Source organism: Neophocaena asiaeorientalis, unplaced genomic scaffold (genome assembly GCF_003031525.2).
Source record: "Neophocaena asiaeorientalis asiaeorientalis breed wild unplaced genomic scaffold, Neophocaena_asiaeorientalis_V1.1 scaffold33, whole genome shotgun sequence".
NCBI lineage: Eukaryota > Metazoa > Chordata > Mammalia > Artiodactyla > Phocoenidae > Neophocaena > Neophocaena asiaeorientalis.
In genome coordinates, this window is record NW_020171988.1 from 146,812 (window position 1) to 165,463 (window position 18,652).

The 18,652-nt window shown below is 42.1% G+C and overlaps 1 long non-coding RNA gene across 1 annotated transcript; it reads right to left on the reverse strand.

The window, feature by feature from the left end:
- Positions 1-70: 70 nt before the first annotated feature.
- On the reverse strand, positions 71-18,286 carry LOC112401320 (uncharacterized). The gene is made up of 4 exons (XR_003003563.1): positions 18,156-18,286; positions 11,540-11,740; positions 6,642-6,734; positions 71-111 (listed from the first exon to the last, which is right to left on the reverse strand). It is a non-coding gene; the product is annotated as an uncharacterized LOC112401320 (long non-coding RNA).
- Positions 18,287-18,652: the final 366 nt, after the last annotated feature.

Below are 18,652 nucleotides of genomic sequence, written 5' to 3' on the forward strand. Positions count from 1 at the left end.
CCGCCTGCCGATGCAGGGGACGCGGGTTCGTGCCCTGGTCCAGGAAGATCCCATATGCAGCGGAGCGGCTGGGCCCGTGAGCCATGACCTCTAAGCCTGCGCGTCCGGAGCCTGTGCTCCACAACAGGAGAGGCCACAGCAGTGAGAGGCCCGCATACCGCAAAAAAAAAAAAAAAAAAGAGAGAGAAACTCAGGCTACTGACGGAGCACATTAGAAAGATGTCCATTGTTATGTAATTAGGATACAAAACTAGACTAATAAATATATCATCTATTTTCTTAAAATCTCATATCAGCACATTCTAAAAGCTTGGAAATAAGATTTTTGTAACCAGTTTTAACTCTTCCAAACAAAGAATTTCAGTGGAATTTTGATAACAATGAAAAATGGTAAAACCTATTTATTGCTTTGCAAGAACAACTGATTGACATCAGAGAAGATGAAAACCTACTAGCCACATTTTAACAAAAACCTTTCCATAATTGGTGAATGGAATTTATTTAAAACAGCCAATAAAGGAAAATTTTCCCTTTGGATTTATGTGCCTTTGTGAGACATAGTTCTCAATTGCAAAAACCACTACAACAAAGTACTGAAAAAAATTGAATTAAGAAAGACATTTAAATAGTTGTATCAGAAAAATTTTGAGTTTCAGAAAACAATGAAGCATATTCAAATTTAACAGTAATTTCAGTGAGAGCAAAAAGACTTTTGTGCCATTACTAATTAAAATAAAAATAAAACAATAATTGCTTATTTCGTCATGAGCTCAGCCTCTTTGGGTTATAATGGTATAGACTTTATGACATGCATAACAGGTACTGACACAGTAGTTTGTCTATAATTTGGAAATAAATAAATATACATATAGTGAGGATGTATACTGGATTTTTTTTTACTAATAAGGATCTGCAAATAAAACATTTTGGAAGGCCATGTGCCCTATGCCAGGGCTATTCAGTGTGTTCTGTGAGCCCACCACATCAGTGTGACATGTGAGATCATTGGAAATGCAAATTCTAAGGCTCCATCCCAGACCTACTGAATCAGAATCTTTGGGTAGGGTGTCAGGAATATGTGTTTTAACAAAACCTTCAAGTGATTCTCTGATGCACATCAGATCTGTTCAAGACCTTGCTCTTTCAGCGCTGCCTGTTGGACACTAAATTAAGGCCAAACTTCTCACCATATCATTCAAAGGCTCTCCAAATCCAGCCAAGCCTCCTTTAATGGTCTATTTCCATGACTCCCCACCATGTTGGATGTCCCAGGTGTTCTTGGATGCCCCCTTCTTCCCTCCTCTCTGCCTCGTTTATGTTCTTTTCTCCACTGGATTCATCTCCAGCCCTATTATGTCTGCTTAACCAAAATCTCCACAACCTTCAATACCTGCCTCAAAAGTTACCTATTCTAAGAAGATTTGAATGATTTTAGAAGAAGGGGGAAAATATTTACCTGCATGTTCTCTCTCCCTTTTTCTTTTAATGCCCAGAGCATCTTGTTTGTTTATTTGCCCTGGCACTGACTGTGTTGCATCATACCTTATAGTCATGCAGGCACTTATATCATTCCCTCTGTAGATTGCAGGCTCCTTGATAGAGCGAATTTATTCATCTTCCTTTACCCCCTAGTTTAGCACAGTCCTAGCAGACTCTCAATAGTTTGCTACAGAGTCGAAATAAAGTCCCATAACTGAGCTCTACCCACACCGTGGACTTCCTTTATCATGCTGTTGGGGACATTGCCTCACCATGGAGAACCTGGATTTCCCATGGACTTTTCTGTATACACTGACTGTCTCTTGCCCTCACGTTGCAATTCTGAGCTGGAAGAGCCTTCCTTCTCACTTAGTCATGACTGGTTCAACACTGAGCCACAAATGATGATCAAAACCAAAAATGGTTATCATGTTTGAGGCTTACCAGTGTCAGACACTCTACCACGTATGACTATCTCCTTCTGCTCTGGTGATGACTCTATTTGGTGGGCATGTTACAACTCCCATTTTACCAGGTGAGGAGACTAAGATGCAGAGAGGCTAAGGATTAAGTAACTGGCTCAAGGTCACAGGGCTAACAGAGTGGTAGAGCCAGGACTGGAATCCCGGTTGGCTGGCTCCAGAGCCTTCAGAGTTAACCTCTCCATTACCCTACTAACCACAGAAGATAACATTGCTCCAGGGTCTTCCTTACATCATCTCCAAGTCACCAGCACTCATAACCACATGAAAGAGCCACGTGCACTAGATTCAATCTCGATGACAATATAAAAACTATGATTTTACTATAAAATTTCAACTTAAATCTAGATCAAAGATATCTAAATTACTCTTCATTTGGGCTATAATCTCATATTCCCAAACTTAAATGCTTAAAAAGAAAGCTTTGTCTAAGTTAAGATTACTAGCTCAAATAAAGCAGAGTTAATACTACTTTTCCTCTAAAGTAATCAGTACAAAGAGTCCTTTTCTTCTTATAGTAAAATATGTCATAGAACTCGAACTAGTAGGCAATCACTATCTTTTCTTCATAAGAAAACAAAGCCTTTGAAATATGTACCATAACCTCTGAAAAATACAATTATCTTCCCTAAGAATTGAGGCATTTTTTTCTGACAAAAACGATGGGCAACTGATCTATAGTTCTTTTCTTCCTCAAAAAAATTATTGTATATTGTGTAATGATCATTATAATTAAAAATTAAGATGGCTTGCAATAATTTCACCATTATTTGATTCAAAATCTTTATAAAATATTGGCATTTTCCAACATTTATTTTTCCTGTCTATGTTCCACTTAAGGCCAAATTTTCAAACCCAGCTGCCAAATTACACATATAATTACTGCATTTGCGCACAAAAATGTGATAATTGCTTACACAATTTCAGAGGCCAGCTTGAGGCTCCTTTCCAAATTTGTTTTACATGTACAGTGTGGTGTATGTAGTTTTATATGAAAATGGGGGAAAGTAGAATTCATGTTTTGTCTGGGTGATACATGAAAATAGGTACAAAATAAAGCCTTTCTATAAATGTCTAGGTCTGTCTTCACATTTTCTCCCCATAGATCTTTATAAAAGAAAAGTCTTATAGAGCAGCTCAAACTTGAGCTGGAGTTGGAGTCATGGCAATGGAAGGGGATGGTGGCTGGTATGATGCCATGAACAGAACAGATGCTTATTTTGTGGGTGGTTGACGTGTTGTCATGAGGCATTCATCTGTCTATGAACTGCTTCTGTCATCCTGGCTAAGAAAAGATAAAGGCAATATAAGGCCCACAAATGTACAGTCAGCCAAGACAACACCAACCTCAGTAGAGCAGAGTGGCTGAGCACTGGAGACTTCCAGCTTTGCCTGATGGTTGACATAATGTTGGGCAAATATCCACCGTGGACATAGTTCACAATGGCTACTCTTGGTGGAAGGTTTGGTTCAAGAGAAAGAAAAGAAACAAGATCTAGGTAGTCATACACATTAGTGAAATGATCTGAGATACTTTTGTTTCTGCACAAGTAGGATAGAAAATTATGCCCAGTTCCACATAAGCTAATACCTAGGCTCAAAAAATATACTTGCCAAGCTCAAGGACTATGAATCTGATCTCTGACTAGCAGACATCTGACTGTGGAACTTACCAGAAGCAAGTAGGCCAGAAGTCCACTAAACAATGAAGAAAGCTCTATTGTCAAAGAAACCTTCAGAAAGATCATCCTCCCCAAGGCCTACCTGAAATCATCATAACATGTCTTGAGCACTTGATGTATGTGAAGCAATGTTCTAAGCATTTTGAATGCAATCATTCCCTCTTTACATGCTTACTAATCCTAAAAGACGAGGATTATTAACCCCATTTTACATCTGAGGAGACTGAAGCGCAAAGAGTTTAAGAAATTTGCCCACGTTCAGACAATTAGAAAGTAGAAAAGCCAGTTATTAGAACCCAGGCAATCTGACTCCAAAGCCTTTACTCTTAACCACCAATACCATGTTGCTTATCAGATAAAGCCAAGGAAAATAATGGACAAGGGATAGCCTCCCAAAGAGAAGACCTTGGGCAGCCAACATGGCCCTCCATAGAATTCACTATTGGAATTCAGTTCTCACCATTTCTGTCCGGCAGGAATGATATCATTGTGGACTAGTAATTATTATGTGTTGTTTCTCATTCTTCACTTTTCCAGTTATCCTATTCTTTCTTCATCATGGGGTTTCTATGGGTTGTGTTGTATATGGATAACATATTATTACCAATAGTCCTATACCAATAGACTATGAGAAGTTTCACCCAGATGTGATGGAGTGGACCCCACATCACCCAAAAAATCAAAACTTGGAGCTAATGCACCAAATTTTGGGTTGTCTCTACTGGGGAAACATGGGTGTTTCTGAGAGGATGAATGGAAAGAAGGGTATGCATGGGTGCTGGGTAGCCAGTGGACATTCACTGATAACTTAACCAGGATCCACTCCCCATTTCCAGGTTCATGGGCTCCTCATACCATTCGTGGGCTTTGGGAGCCATAAATTTCATCCCCAGTCACAGAAGTGAGTGAGTCCTGATTAATGCCCAAATCAGAATAATCCTTCTCCACCTCCACATCAACCTGGACATGACAATTGGTTTAGGAATGATCAGTAATCCAACTGTAAACCAATCAGTACGTAGCATCTATTCACCATTATTGGTTCAGTTTAGTCCAAACAATGCAAAGAACAAGGTTTTTGTTCACTGGTTAGGGGTAAATGTACCTTCTGCTCTATCCAGATGTGAAAGTGGAAACATGTCACCTTGATGGCAGCCACCTTACAACCACAAAGAAAGTCAGTCATGGAATGAAGCTAGAACTGGATAGTAGAGTGAAAGAGGGAAGAAAACACACTAAAACTAGGTCTTTGATAATATCACTGAACTGGATCAACCAATAGTGAAACTCACCCAACTCCTGAACTTCCAATTACATGAGCCAATAAGTCTCCTTTTCTACTTAAGCCAGTCTGAGTTTTGTTTTCTGCTAATTGATCTATCTTCTAAGGTTATTTGCATAGTTTTCAGAAATAATAGCCTAGAAAGATCTGATTTCTCTGTAGCCTCCTAAGAAGTTTAGGCTGATACCTGGAATATCTGCTCCAATTCCAGTGGTGCAGACTTCTTGTACCATGAAATTCAACAAGTTCAAACTGGTTTAGGAGGCTCTAAGGCAGTGTACAGCAATGGAAAACACATAGGACTTGGTTGACCTCAAATCCCAGCTCTTTCACTTACTAGCTGGATCAGGTGACCATATAATTTATTAACCAAATCAGGGTATTTGTGAGGAAAATGGAGTGTTAAAATAATGTCTCTGGAAAACAGTCATAAACTGGAGTAGTGCCAGGAAAATAGGTGTGAACTGTCCATCTATATCTGGGTTGCTTTGGACAAATCTTTGAGTGCCAATTCACATATCTGTAAAATGGGGCTAACGGTATTTGTCTCTCATGGTTGTTAGAGGATTCAAAGAGATACGACACATGATAGGTGTTGGGAGACAATTAAAAGGCCATCGCACTTTTTTATTCTAAATGTTTCTATACTGATAATTGTTAAAAAAAAAAAAATTACTCATGGGAATTCCCTGGTGGTCCAGTGGTTAGGACTCGGGGCTTTCACTGCCAGGGCCCGGGTTCAATCCCTGTTTGGGGAACTAAGATCCCGCAAGCCGCTCGGCACGACCCTGATTAATTAATTAGTTAATTAAACATATTCACATATTTACTGGGTGATTTAGAGATTTTTCTTTAGACTATAAATATTAATGAAAAGAAATGAATACAAATATGAATCTATGAAAACCTCACGAACTTTAATAACATGAAAACCAGGGCCAATTTTGCACATAGGTATGGTAGGTTACCACCCTTTAGACAATTTTCAGGGGTGCAGGAAAATTCCCCTTCCTCCCAATAAAGTACTTTTGGTGATGCCTAAAATTCTCCAACTATTGAAAACAATTGGCCCTTACATTTCTACAGCATGCAACAGTTTAGAGTTTGCTATAGCATGAACTTACAAAGTAATCAGTCAGTCTCATAGCAGTGACCGTAGAGCTGGGAGCAAGCTCCTTAAAGAAGCGACAGCACAGGTTACCCTGCCTTGAGTTTTTTCACCCTCTTTCCGATATGCCCAACCCTGAACATTGCAGTCCTACAGACTTTCAAAGGATTTTGTCATTCTTATCCATTCTATCATCAATCCAAACTTTTCCTTGCTAGCATGTGAATGGATCTTACAAAGTCAAAAGAATTATTTTTCAGCACCCCCATTTGATCTTTACATCATGAATTTGAGGTCACATCAGTGTTAGCAAGACACTTCTCTGAGGCCTGAATGCGGAACATGTATCAGTTAGAATCTACTCCGAAGGCAAAAACGACACCAGTTATTCAAACAGAAATTTTAATATATTTGTTAACTGACTAAAAGTTAGAAAGAACTCTAAGGTATCTTGGAGGTAACAACTTCGGGAAATAGCTACTGCCCCTGGGACTGAGGGAATAAAGAGAAGAGACTGATATTATTAAAACTCAAATTATTAAAACTGACTTCGAAAAGGCGCTCCATGGAATTGAAGCTCAGGCCTCGGAGGAGGGGGCACTGCTCACCTGTTCCTGGTGTCCCTGAGTTCAGAGGAGGGTCCTGGTGGCTAGGACCCAGACTTCTGAGGAGGGCACTCCAGCCAAGTGGTGCTGGCGTCTCTGAAAAGAGCACAGTGAAGGTTTTACAAGTGCTAGAGAAATGGCAAACTAGATTCTGATGCTGCTCTAGGAAGGAATTGCCCCTACCTGGGTAAACAAGCAGGGCTGGGGTTACAGTCACAGGAAGAGGAAGGACCTTGCGGTCTTCCTCTAGTGCCCCCTATTGACAGAGCCTACATGCAGTCAGTTTACAAAGCCGCATGTGTTTTGCAGAGCCCCAGCTTCAGGATCACAAAGCAAAGGACAGGTTTGGAGCTTAGAGATAATACCTTAATGACTAACACAGAACAGCAAATTTTTACTGTGTGGAGGAGGAACCCATAATCTGACTCTCAGGATAAAAATACCCAACTCCGGGCCTCCCTGGTGGCGCAGTGGTTGAGAGTCCACCTGCCGATGCAGGGGACACGGGTTCGTGCCCTGGTCCGGGAAGATCCCACATGCCGTGGAGCAGCTGGGCCCGTGAGCCATGGCCGCTGAGCCTGCACGTCCGGAGCTTGTGCTCCGCAACGGGAGAGGCCACAACAGTGAGAGGCCCGCGTACCGAAAAAAAAAAAAAAATACCCAGCTCCTTCAAGACATTTCCCATGCCTTCTACACCACCACCAATGAAAATATTTTGAAAACTGTGAAGTATCATTGAAAGAAAAGTGTATAGTTATTATTTCTTCTGGAAGACAGATCTGAATAGGCAATCCCTAACAGTTTGGATATCAAGAGCTGACTTGTTGACATCTTAGTGACCATTTTTGTCATATGAACTATTACCAGCCAGAGACATCATAGTATTTCTGTTCCTACAGAAATTGTGAGGATGCTTTTTTCCCCAGGAAGCATCTTAGACATTGTGATTATTCTCTGTAGATATTCATGGAGATATGATTTGAATACCTCTATTTTCTCGGGGAGCTGAAGGAGAGAATATTGATTATGGAATATTCTGAAAGTCACACAGTGTGTATAAAGCTAATAAAAAGGCACATTGTGGTCATGGTAGAATTTTCAAAGAGCTAATGATCGTGGCTTCACTGTGCCTACCTGTTTGGCAATTCTTCTTTTGTATAAAGTGTCATTCATTATATTGTCTAGGTCTTTGTTGACTGAGTTTGGACAGATTTAACAAAACAGGAAAATCTGTATTCTTATACCAACTTTTGACAACCTTAATAGGCATAAAATCCCTTCTGATGTCTTTCCTGGGGCAGTACAATGAGTGGCCAACCACAAACGTGTTCAGAAACTTCCTTTAACTGGCAGATTGGAAGACTGGCCTTAGACCAGTGCTTTGAACACCAGTATTCCTAAATGAGACCTAGAAGATACATACAACTTGAACACAGTTTGCTCTGGGAATCTCCTTCCAGATAAATGGGGGCAGAGCAGGGCAGAGAAGGAGAATGACAATTGTCTTAGGCTTTCAAAGGCCTTAAAGAGCCATAAAAGTTAGACAAAAAGACAAGAAAGAGGCAAGATCTAAGGGTTAATCTAAACCCCTCCCCAGAATGGAGAGGGGAGGGGTTTAGATTGGTAAATGCAGCTCCAGCACTTAGCAGTCATATCATATCATATCAAATCACATCCTACATATGAGTAGTTCACAGAATGGAAACATAATAAATGTCTGAAAATTAAGATGTTTTCATCACAGCCACTGCCTAAATGGCTCATGTTTGGTTGAGAGGTCACTAAAAATAACATAATAATTTAAAATGTGGTCTCTGGAACCATGCTGTCTAAATGCAAAACAAGGTACCTCTTATTAATTAGCTACACAATCATGGGCAAGTTACTTAACTACCTGTGCCTCAGGCTCTCATCTGTAAAATGAGGACAATAATATACCTACCTAAAATTAATTGGGGCAAATAAAGTATCACAAAAATACAATGGCTTAAAGATTATAGATATATTATTAATATTATATTCACTGTGACTCTTATAACTAACCATGTTTCCATCTTTATATTGGCTGCCAGGGAACTCAGAGTCAAATTTATAATACTCTCTCAGCAACTACATAGTAATGACATAAGCATTTGTGTCATAACTAAATCTTTATCAGAATTCCATTCCCACTTTTACTCTTTACTTAATTTTCCAATCTCTGTATGTTTTTTTCCTGTATTGTTATAAACATCTTTATAGGTGTCCTCAGAATCATTTTGAAACACACACACACACACGCATGCAAAAATAAATATTTTTATCTTTTTAAAGTTGTTCTCAGACTCCTTTTGTAACAATAAAGCATAAATTAAGTAAGTGATAGTGTTTTCCCAGACAAGACTATGAATTCCTCAAACACAAAGTTCCCATTTACCTGACTAGCAAACATTCAAAAGTATGACAACACTCTCTATTGGTAAGGCTGAAGGAAAACAGGCAATTCAGTAATAGTTATCAAAATCACAAATTCATGAAACTACTGACCCAGCGTTTTCTCATCTAGGCATTTATCCTACAGATATACTAGTACCCAGAACAAAATGACATATGTACAAAGTTACTCACTTCAGCCTTATTTCTAACAACAAGAGACTGGAAACAAAATAAATGTCCATCAATAAACAGCTGAGTAAATAAATGATTTATTTCACTTCTCAAACATTTGTATAGATCTCTGGAATGCTCACGGTCTTGGACACTCAGCCTATGATGTCTGGTGATTAAACTGATCCCAACAGAACCAGTAAGCATCAATCTTCATCCTACTTTACCACAATGCCTCATATTGTCAGGCCAGTTTTTGCTGCCTATAACGGTCATTGAGGGTAAATGAATTCCTAGTACACAGATAGCGCATTGTTTTCATTTATGCATTCAGTCTCATATATTGCCTACAGGAATGTAAGTTAAACTCTTACAGAAGGCACTGGTGCATTAAATTCCAATGCAGAACCTTAGAAAGAGACTTGGACTACTAATATTAGGCCAGACACTCTGTCTTTCTTCCAATATCTGAGCATTTTACATAACACAATCAAAAACAACAACCACCACAACACTCTACACACTGTGATAAACCAAAACCAATAGGCTCATTGTATTAGTTTTCTATTGCTGCATAACAAATTACCCCCAAACTTAGCAGCTTAAAACAATAAACACTTATCATCTCACATAGTTTCTTGGGTCAGAGATCCAGGAGGGGCTTAGATGAGTGGTTCAGCATCAGGGTCTTTCATGAGGTTGCAGTTAATGTCGTCTAGGGCTGCAGTCATCCGAAGGCCTAACTGAGGCAGGAGGATCTGCCTTCAAGGTGGCTCACTCATGCCCGACAAGTTAGTGCTGGTAGGAGGTCTCAGTTTCTCACGACATGGACCCTCCCATTGGGGTTCCGTGAGTGTCCCCATGACACGACAGCTGGCTTCCCCCAGAGAAAGTGATCCAAGAACAAGCAAGGTGGACATTGCAATGCCTTTAATGACTTAATTTCGAAAGCTACACACCATCTCTTCTCCCACATCCTGTTCTTTAGAAGCAATTCATTGTCTGGCTCACAATCAAGTAAAGAAGAATTAGGCTCTACTTTTTGAAGGGATAGTTCCAAAATATGTGTAGACCTATTTTAAAACCATCAAGATCATCTTGTTTGCTTCTAGTCCCCCAAATAAAAAATCCATGAGTATTTCCTGTAAACTCTGCAACAAAAACAATTTTATCCCCAACTTTGGCTAAGCTGGTGTCTGAAGATGTATCATGACCTTCATGGATATGATAATCATGTGAGCAAGTTGCTGTTTTCACCATGAATAGATTAATTTTGCAGTTTTTCCTTAAATACTAGTTATGTTTTTGATAGACCAGTGAGTCTTTCTGAAGTCTGCCTCCTTTGCACTCTTTGCAAGTGAATTTTTCTCTCTTTTTCTAAATACCTCTGAGCACCTCTTTGATAATGTCTGAGTAGGACCTCCTACCTTATTCACTAATGCTTCCATCTAACCTCACAGAGGAAGAATATTGTAGAAAAAATGGGAAATAAACTTGCCCAAGCAAGATCAGAGACCAGCAGGAGCACACAAAGGGGGAATCATCATATGTTTCTACTTGCCGTCCTACACTTCTGCCATTGCTGTGAGAAACACTTTCCCCAGGTAGGCCCTGCTCCATCAGCCTGGGTCCCAGAATGAAAATGCATTGAACAGAGCCATCCCATGAATCTGCAGATCTGAAGCATGAAACACAGAAGTCCAACCAACACTCAGACTCTTGAAGAAAAATAAACATTTATTTTAAGACATCATATTTTGATGTCATTTGTTAGGCAGCATAAGCTAGCTGATATACCCAGTTTTACTTAGATGGCCACTTCCACACCAATAATCTGTGACCAGCAAATCTGTCCGTGAAAGAAAACTACATCTTCTGCACATGTTTGAAAGAGAAGGGGGAAATGGTTCTCAGAAGAAGGTTTTGGCAGGGAGTGGGGAGAGTGCAGGGCACACAGATCGATAGAGATGCACCAGAGTCTGGAACTCCCTAACCTCCATCTGTGTTCTCATTCCTTTATTCAACAAGCATTCTATCCAGTGAATTCTTTATTTTTTTTTCTCACTTAAAACTCTTCTGCTACATTTAACAAAAATGCCTTTCTGGAGTTGGTGTGATTCAAAAGAAGACTGAGAAAGAAGAAGACTGGTTTCAAGCAAAGGGCTCAGCAGCATGCATGGGAAAGTGGAACCAAGAGGTGAGGTGTATGTTGGAGAGGATAGAAACCAAAGAGGCTGGGGTAAGTGATGGACTGTATGCAAACACCTGACCCTGACCCAAGGAAGCACACGTGTGGCTGGTCTAATCTTTCTTACCTCGGCTGCATCCTGGGGAGAACACTGGCAGGGTTCTTTGAGGAAGAGTGTTGGCGAAGCCATTGAAACTGGTGCCGGGAGAAAGCTAGAGGACTGAGGGGCACAAAATGACAGCCATCGTGGCATTTTCCCTTGCTCCTATAAACCACGTTTCTGTCATTCCTTCTTTCTTGTCCCGCACACCACCGCCAACAGAAGTACCTGGAAGTTAGAAAATGAATACTTGAAGCCCCCCATTAGTGCTATCCCTCAGTTATTAGAGTAGCTTGTTCTTTAAACTAGAACTTTCCTGTAACATATCCCTGATCATTTGGGGCTTTGATTCCTCTGTTTGAAGCGTGTCACATGTCCTGTCAAAATAACTTCTTATAGCTCCCTAACAACTGTGGGTGGCCTGTGATCACCTTGTCAAAGTGTCTTTTACACCCAGAGCTGGCTGCCAGATTCCACGTGACTTACTTGCTGGCTCCCCCTCCCTACAACTTATGCTTCAAATATCATCTCCTTCCTCGTTTGTTTGTTTGTTTGTTTGTTTTGCTGGCAGTTGCTGGGGCCGAACAGCAATTTGCAATTATTTATGCAGCTTAAATCCTATTGTCAACACCCTTATCCTCAATACACAGCCATGCCAGAGGTGTGAGCTGAGCTTTTCGGGTGTCACCGTGAGAAGGGGAGGGAGATGGGCTGAGGTTCACAGAAGCAAGGCTTCCTGAGGTCCTCAGCCAAAGCACACATTGTTGCCGAGCTGCTTTTTCTCCTTCTCGCCTCTATTTGGGGTGGATTTTCATTTGGAATTATAAACAGATCACAGCTTGCTGTTTGTTTGCTATTGTCAGGTCAGACCCAGCACTCAGGGAGAGGGTGGTATCATGGAATTTTCTTGGCCATTTAACAGGGATGATGGAATTTGCCTGCATTTGTATAGCTCCTTCTCTCCGGGACTCTCAAAGGCCTCCTCAAACAGAACTTAATCCTCTCCAACGTCAGGTGTGGATGGAACATTTTCCCTTTCCTCCCTCAAGCCCATTTCAGAGGGTATAGTTCAAGGAGAACAGGTGAAAGCAAATAGGAGGAGGGGGATGAAGGCTGACACTTCCTTAGAGAACCACAGGTGTGGCCTTTGCACTGCTTACACAGAAGTACCCCTTCTGGGTGGACATCTTTCCAAAAGACATGCTTCCGTCTACACTGATGCAGTCCCATGCCAGGGCACAGCTTGGTGAGTGGACTATAAACTGGATTAGGCACCCTTGTCCCCTCAGCCAAGCGTTTTTGTATATGGCACAACTGTACAGGTCAGCCCTGAGTTCTTACACCCAATGAAATGAATTAGGTTTTTGTACTTAGGATGAGAATTTTGTCCCCGAAATTCACTATATACCCATTACACTGTTGACCAATTGAAGAGACCATCAGTGCCTTAACATCTAAGTTGAAAATTACTGTTCAGAGACCTCTAGGAGTTTTTGCAAGCGTCATCTCATTTATTCAGTAAATATTTATTAAGCACTTATGTACTAAGCACAAGCCCCCTCCAGGAGCCTAAAGCTCTTGGAAAGACCACAAAAACTATGATAAATCACTGTCGCTGTGGTAGGCAGCTTCTGACACGGTCTCCAGTGATCCTCACCTCCTGGTATTAATGCGCTTGTGTGAGCTCCTCCCCTTGAAAATGAGCCAGACCTATGGCTAAAGGATTCTAACACATTCTAAAGAGCAGTCTATAGCAAAAGTGATGGCTTGTTGCTTCCCTGATAAGGTCACAAAAGGCTGACTTCCACCTTGCCAGTGTTCTCTCACTTGCTCACTCCAGTAGAGCAATCCACCATATTGTAGATGCTCTATGGGGAGACCCATATGGCAAAGATCCGAGACCTCCAGCCAACGGCTTGTGAGGAACCAAGGCCTCAGTCCAACAACCCATGAGGAACTGAATTCCGCCAACAACCATGTGACTGAGCGAGGAAGTGGATCCTTCCCAGTCAAGCCTTGATATTAACTACCTTGTGAGAGACCCCAAGCCAGACAGGACCCAGATGCCTCACCCACACAAACTGTGAAATAATGCATGTATGTTATTTTATTTGGGAGTAATTTGTTATGCAGCGCAAAGCTATAATCACAGGGTGTCAGGCAGGACCGTGGTCATCTCCAGGCTCCACTTCCTTGAGTAGGGAAGGATTCTCTTCCACATCCACTCACAAGATCGTTGACAGAATTCAGTTATTCAAAGGCTGTTGGACTGAGGGCCTCAGTTCCTTGCTGGCTCTTGGCTGGGGACCACCCTCAGGTCTTTACCACATTAGTCTATGGGCTAGCTCACAACATGGAAGTTGTCTTCCATCAGAGTGAGCAAAAGAGGGCAAGCAAGGCAGAAGCCAGGGTCTTTTTGTAACCTAATCTCAGAAGTAACATCCCATCACATTTGCCATTTTCTATGGGTTAGAAGTCCACACTCAAGGGGATGAGATTACACAAAGACAGGAATTCCAGGATGTGGAGCTCATGGGAGGCCATCTTTGAAGCAACCCACTGCATCTTCTCTGTCATTTCCTCACCCCATCCCTTCCCCAGGCCCTCACAAGGCCTGGGAGATTCTCTCTGCCCCACCGTCTCTCCATTCTCCCATCACCATGTTAATTTGTACACAGCCTTTGCAACTATGTAGATTCTGGCCAAGCCTCCTAATGAGCCCACCTACCTTCTTTCTACTCTCCCAACTGGTACTAAGAAAACTGATTACAATTTTCAAGACATCACATGGTATCATATAATTTTTCTATTTGAAAATGGTCACTGGCTCCCAAATTCCTCTTCTATCAGTAAAGACTTTTCTCAGTCTAACTCAATCACTGTTCCAGTAACAATTTTCTTTTCTTTTCCAGTAACACTCCCCTCCAACCATACAGGTATACTTATTGTCCCTAGATCACAGCCAGCCAACCTCCCTTTCCATGGCTTTGTGTGCTGTTCCCCTCCCTTAAATATTCTCCCCCTTCTCTCCAGCTATCTGAATTCTCCCCCAAATTTCATGACTCAGCTCAAGTCTGTCTCCTTTCTGAAGCTTTAAAACTTATGACAGTGTCTGGACATAGCTGGTCAAGTAATCTATGTGTTAGCGTAGTTTGGTTCATTCTGGAGCCAAATGGCCTCTTCCTCCTCCTGATTCTTGAATTACCCCTTACTCACTGAACCTCTGGTGTGACACTTATCACAGACTTCCATTAGTTTGCAGTTCAGTAGAAAAATAATAAGCTATCTATAGCTGCATATTAATTGAGGGTATGAAACAAGTTTGGAGAGAGTAGAATCTACCATCAACCTTGACCATAGTCACAATACGTTCTAGAGCTGTCCTATCAACCTTCATAGGATCCTATTGCTTATTATCCTGTTTTCAGGGATTCGTCATTAGCCCAGAGACTCTACAGCAATTTACATTCATAAGCATGAAATTCTTGGAGCTCTCAGACACTGTTTCTTAGCTTCACCTATAACGTAGTATAACAATCTAACAGAAAACAAAAATTAATAATTAGTGTCACCTACTAAATACCCCAGATTATGTTGTTCTATCTAATCCTGACAACAACCCATTTTACAATAGAGAAAATGGAGACCCAGAGAAGTTAAGTAATTTGCCAAAGGTAAGTTACTTTTGGTGACTGGTGAGACCAAGATTCCAACACCAATCTGACTGATTCCAAATCCCATGCAACTCCCTCTTCTGGACACCATAACTGGGAGCTATGGCCTCATGCATGTTTAGGAGAAATCATATTTATTTTGCATGGTTATCGTTGGATGGAAGGCAGCCTATACCATTCTCCCTGAAATGATTTTATCATCTTTTAGCAGCCGTGCCAATCCAATCTGTTCCTGTAGGAAAATCATCTTTCTCTACGAACTCCAGATGAAATGATGTGCAGACTAGACAACCCACCAAGAAAATTTAATTGTAAAGAGAGATGGATGGTGGAAGTTGATGGAATCATCCTATCCCACACCAGGTCCTATAATGTCATATTCTTATTGGTCTTGGAAAAAAACAAATAGGTTTGGTTTTTTTTACCCCAGAAATAAGTTGCCTTCAGATCCTATCTTCTGAAAGAGCTTTTCTGGAGAGATATCAGCATAATACATTTTTAAAAACAAACACACAAATGTGTTTCCCAGAAATGGAAAGGGATATAAGGTACAGCTTCATTTCAAATTAGCAAATCTTATCCCAAAGATATCTCAGGTAACTGCTTGATTAGTACTCTTTCCTGGGCTCTCCAGAGCCATCCATTCAGAGATTGTCAAATGACAGTGTCTAATGTTGACATTAGCTGAGACCATCCATCTGACAAAGCTGAGGGTGCAGAAAGAGTCAGGGGGATGCTAAAACTTGATTGATCGAGGTCTGGGAAGCATCTGTCTGGGAACCATGAGTGTGGCCCGTGGACAGAGGGGGGCAGCAGAGAGCTGCTGGAGAGGTAAGCTCATCAGGGAGCTTCCAAGGGGGCAGGTGGTTCTGGTCACCATGGAGACCTTGGCTGGAACATCCTGCCCCAGGGTCAGTAACCCAGCTAAAGAATTAGTCCTGTTGAGATTCCTGGCTGGGATTCACACATAGGACACTCCATTTTCCACACTGTGGCCAGAGATCTTCATAAACCTGCCCCTGATCATGTCATTCTCCTGCTAAAAAGGCACTTTAACCAATCTCCCCATTGCTTAAAACAAGTTCTCAAGCTTTAGTGTGTATCAACATGACTTGGAGGACATGGTAAAACATAAATCACTAGGGCCGCGCTCTCAGAATTTCTGATAGGCTAGGTCTGGGACGGGACCCGAGATTTTGCATCTCTGACAAGGTCCAGGTGATACTGATGTTGCTGGTCCCCACTGGTCCAGGGACCACACCTTCAAACCACCAGCTTAGAAGATGCTGAGCCGCCATCCCCCTCCTGCCTAATTCCTCTTGTATCCACTCACTTCCACCCTCACACACAATGCTGTACCTGGGGACTTCCTTCAGCTCCCCAAGGGAGCCGTGGCTCCCCACACCTCTTGGCCTGTTCACATCTGCCCTCTCCGCTGATATGCTCACCCTCCATCTCTTCACCTGGCTGAGGCTTACTTGTCTTAGGTCCCTAGTTAGACACCTCGCGCTTAGGATCTCCCATAGCGCCCTGTGCTTCACCTCCTACACTGTGTTGCAAACAACTGTGTGTGTGTGTGTGTGTGTGTGTGTGTGTGTGTGTGTGTGTGCGTGTGTCTATCAGCCTTGTGAGAGCAGGGGCTCACCACCACACCTGCCACGCTCAATCCACCATCACCCCTCTCGTCTGGATTCTCACAGTAACCGTGCTACATTTCTCTGACCATCTTCCTTTTCTGTTCTCAATGACTATTTCAAACAATCTTCATTCTCTTCAGATCTCTAACCTTCACACCTCCTCTATCACACTAGACAGATGGCCTTGCCTACTCCCTCACGGAGAAAATAGAAGCCACCAAACAGAAACCTCGCAACTTCCCACCACCAAACTGACAAACCCACCAGCATCTGTACCCACCGCATCCCCCTGACCTCCTGTTACAACAGAGGAACTGCCTGTACTTTCTAAGTCTGTCTAAAGCCAGACTCTCCATCTATGCAGTGGTTTCCCCTCTCCTACTACCTCAAAAAAAACCCACTATCAACACACCTTCTCCACGTTTCTTCAACCTCTTCCTCTCCCCTGATTTTCTGCCTGCTATTTTCAGAACTTGCTGACCTTTCTCTTCTATAAATAACCATCCTCCTTAGGCTCCATGTCATGATTTCCATTTCCTCATTTCCCATTCACTCCACAAGCCATTTGTCCTCAGAAACTGTACTAAGGTTGTGAAGGAACTTTCTTTAGCTGAATCCAAGGATGCTTTCAGTTCCCATCATCCTTGCCCCAGGTGACTCGTTCTTCCCTTAGCTTCCATGAAATCCCAGCCAGGTTTTCTACCCATCCGCCCGTTCCTCCTGTACTTCACTTGTAAATGCTGGTATTCTGCTGGGTAAATCCTAGGACCTCTCGTCTGAAGTCTGCCTGGATAGCATGTCCATTACCGTCAATTCAGTTACTACACACATACCAGCCACTCCCTTTACGGGAGAGGTCTCCAGCTCTCTGACGTCCAGATTCAGAAAACAAATTGCCCGTTCTATGTATTTTTCTTTGGTGTTCAGAGGTCCCTCATACTTAACTGAACTTATGACCTGCCCCCACAGATGCTCCTTCTAGGTGCTTGTTATTGAAGGAAATGGCCCCAGGCACGTGGCCTTGACACCTCCCTCTGCCTACTACTCCCTGCTCACCATATCCACAATTCCTCAATTCTACTAGACTCTCTCCCTCTCCCCCACTACCACAGCCCCAGCTACTATCCTATCTGTCACAGCTACAGCCATCAGGCTCCTTGAAATATTTCTGGCCCCGTCCAATCAATTTCTCCCACTTTGCTGGAGAGGTCCTTCTAAAAACAAATGTCGCCTCTTTGTTTAAACCCCATGATGGATATCCATCACTGGCGGGATACTTCAGTTTTGTTTTGCCCCCATACCCCAGCCACCAAGCACGCAGCCCGTACACACCTCAGGGTCGTGACACATTCTGTTCTCTCTCTGGACTCCGGCTCTCACATCCATCCTTGCCTAATAAACTCCCACTCATCCTTTAGGGCTCAGCTTTAGATTCCCTGAGGGAAGTTTCATTGACCTTCCATCGGCGCCCACTACCCGCTCCGCCTACACACTCTCCCTGCATCTCTTTGCCTGGCTGGGTTAAGTTTACCAGTTAAACATTCTCACAGCACGCTGTACTTTGCCTTCACAGCACTCAGCACAGTTGTGGTCCATCAATTATTTGTGAAAATATTTTTTAATGCCTCTTTCTCTTCATCTAAGGATCACACAGCCGAGGATCAGATCTTCCTTATTCTCTGCCGTATCTCCACTACCTTTTATGATGCCTGGCTTGTACTGAGCTGACAACAAATCTTTGTTGAAGAAATAATGAATGATTAGAGAAAAATATGCCATAATTTGAGTTTCAACACCTCCTGGATTGATGCTTTGCTGATTCTCTACAT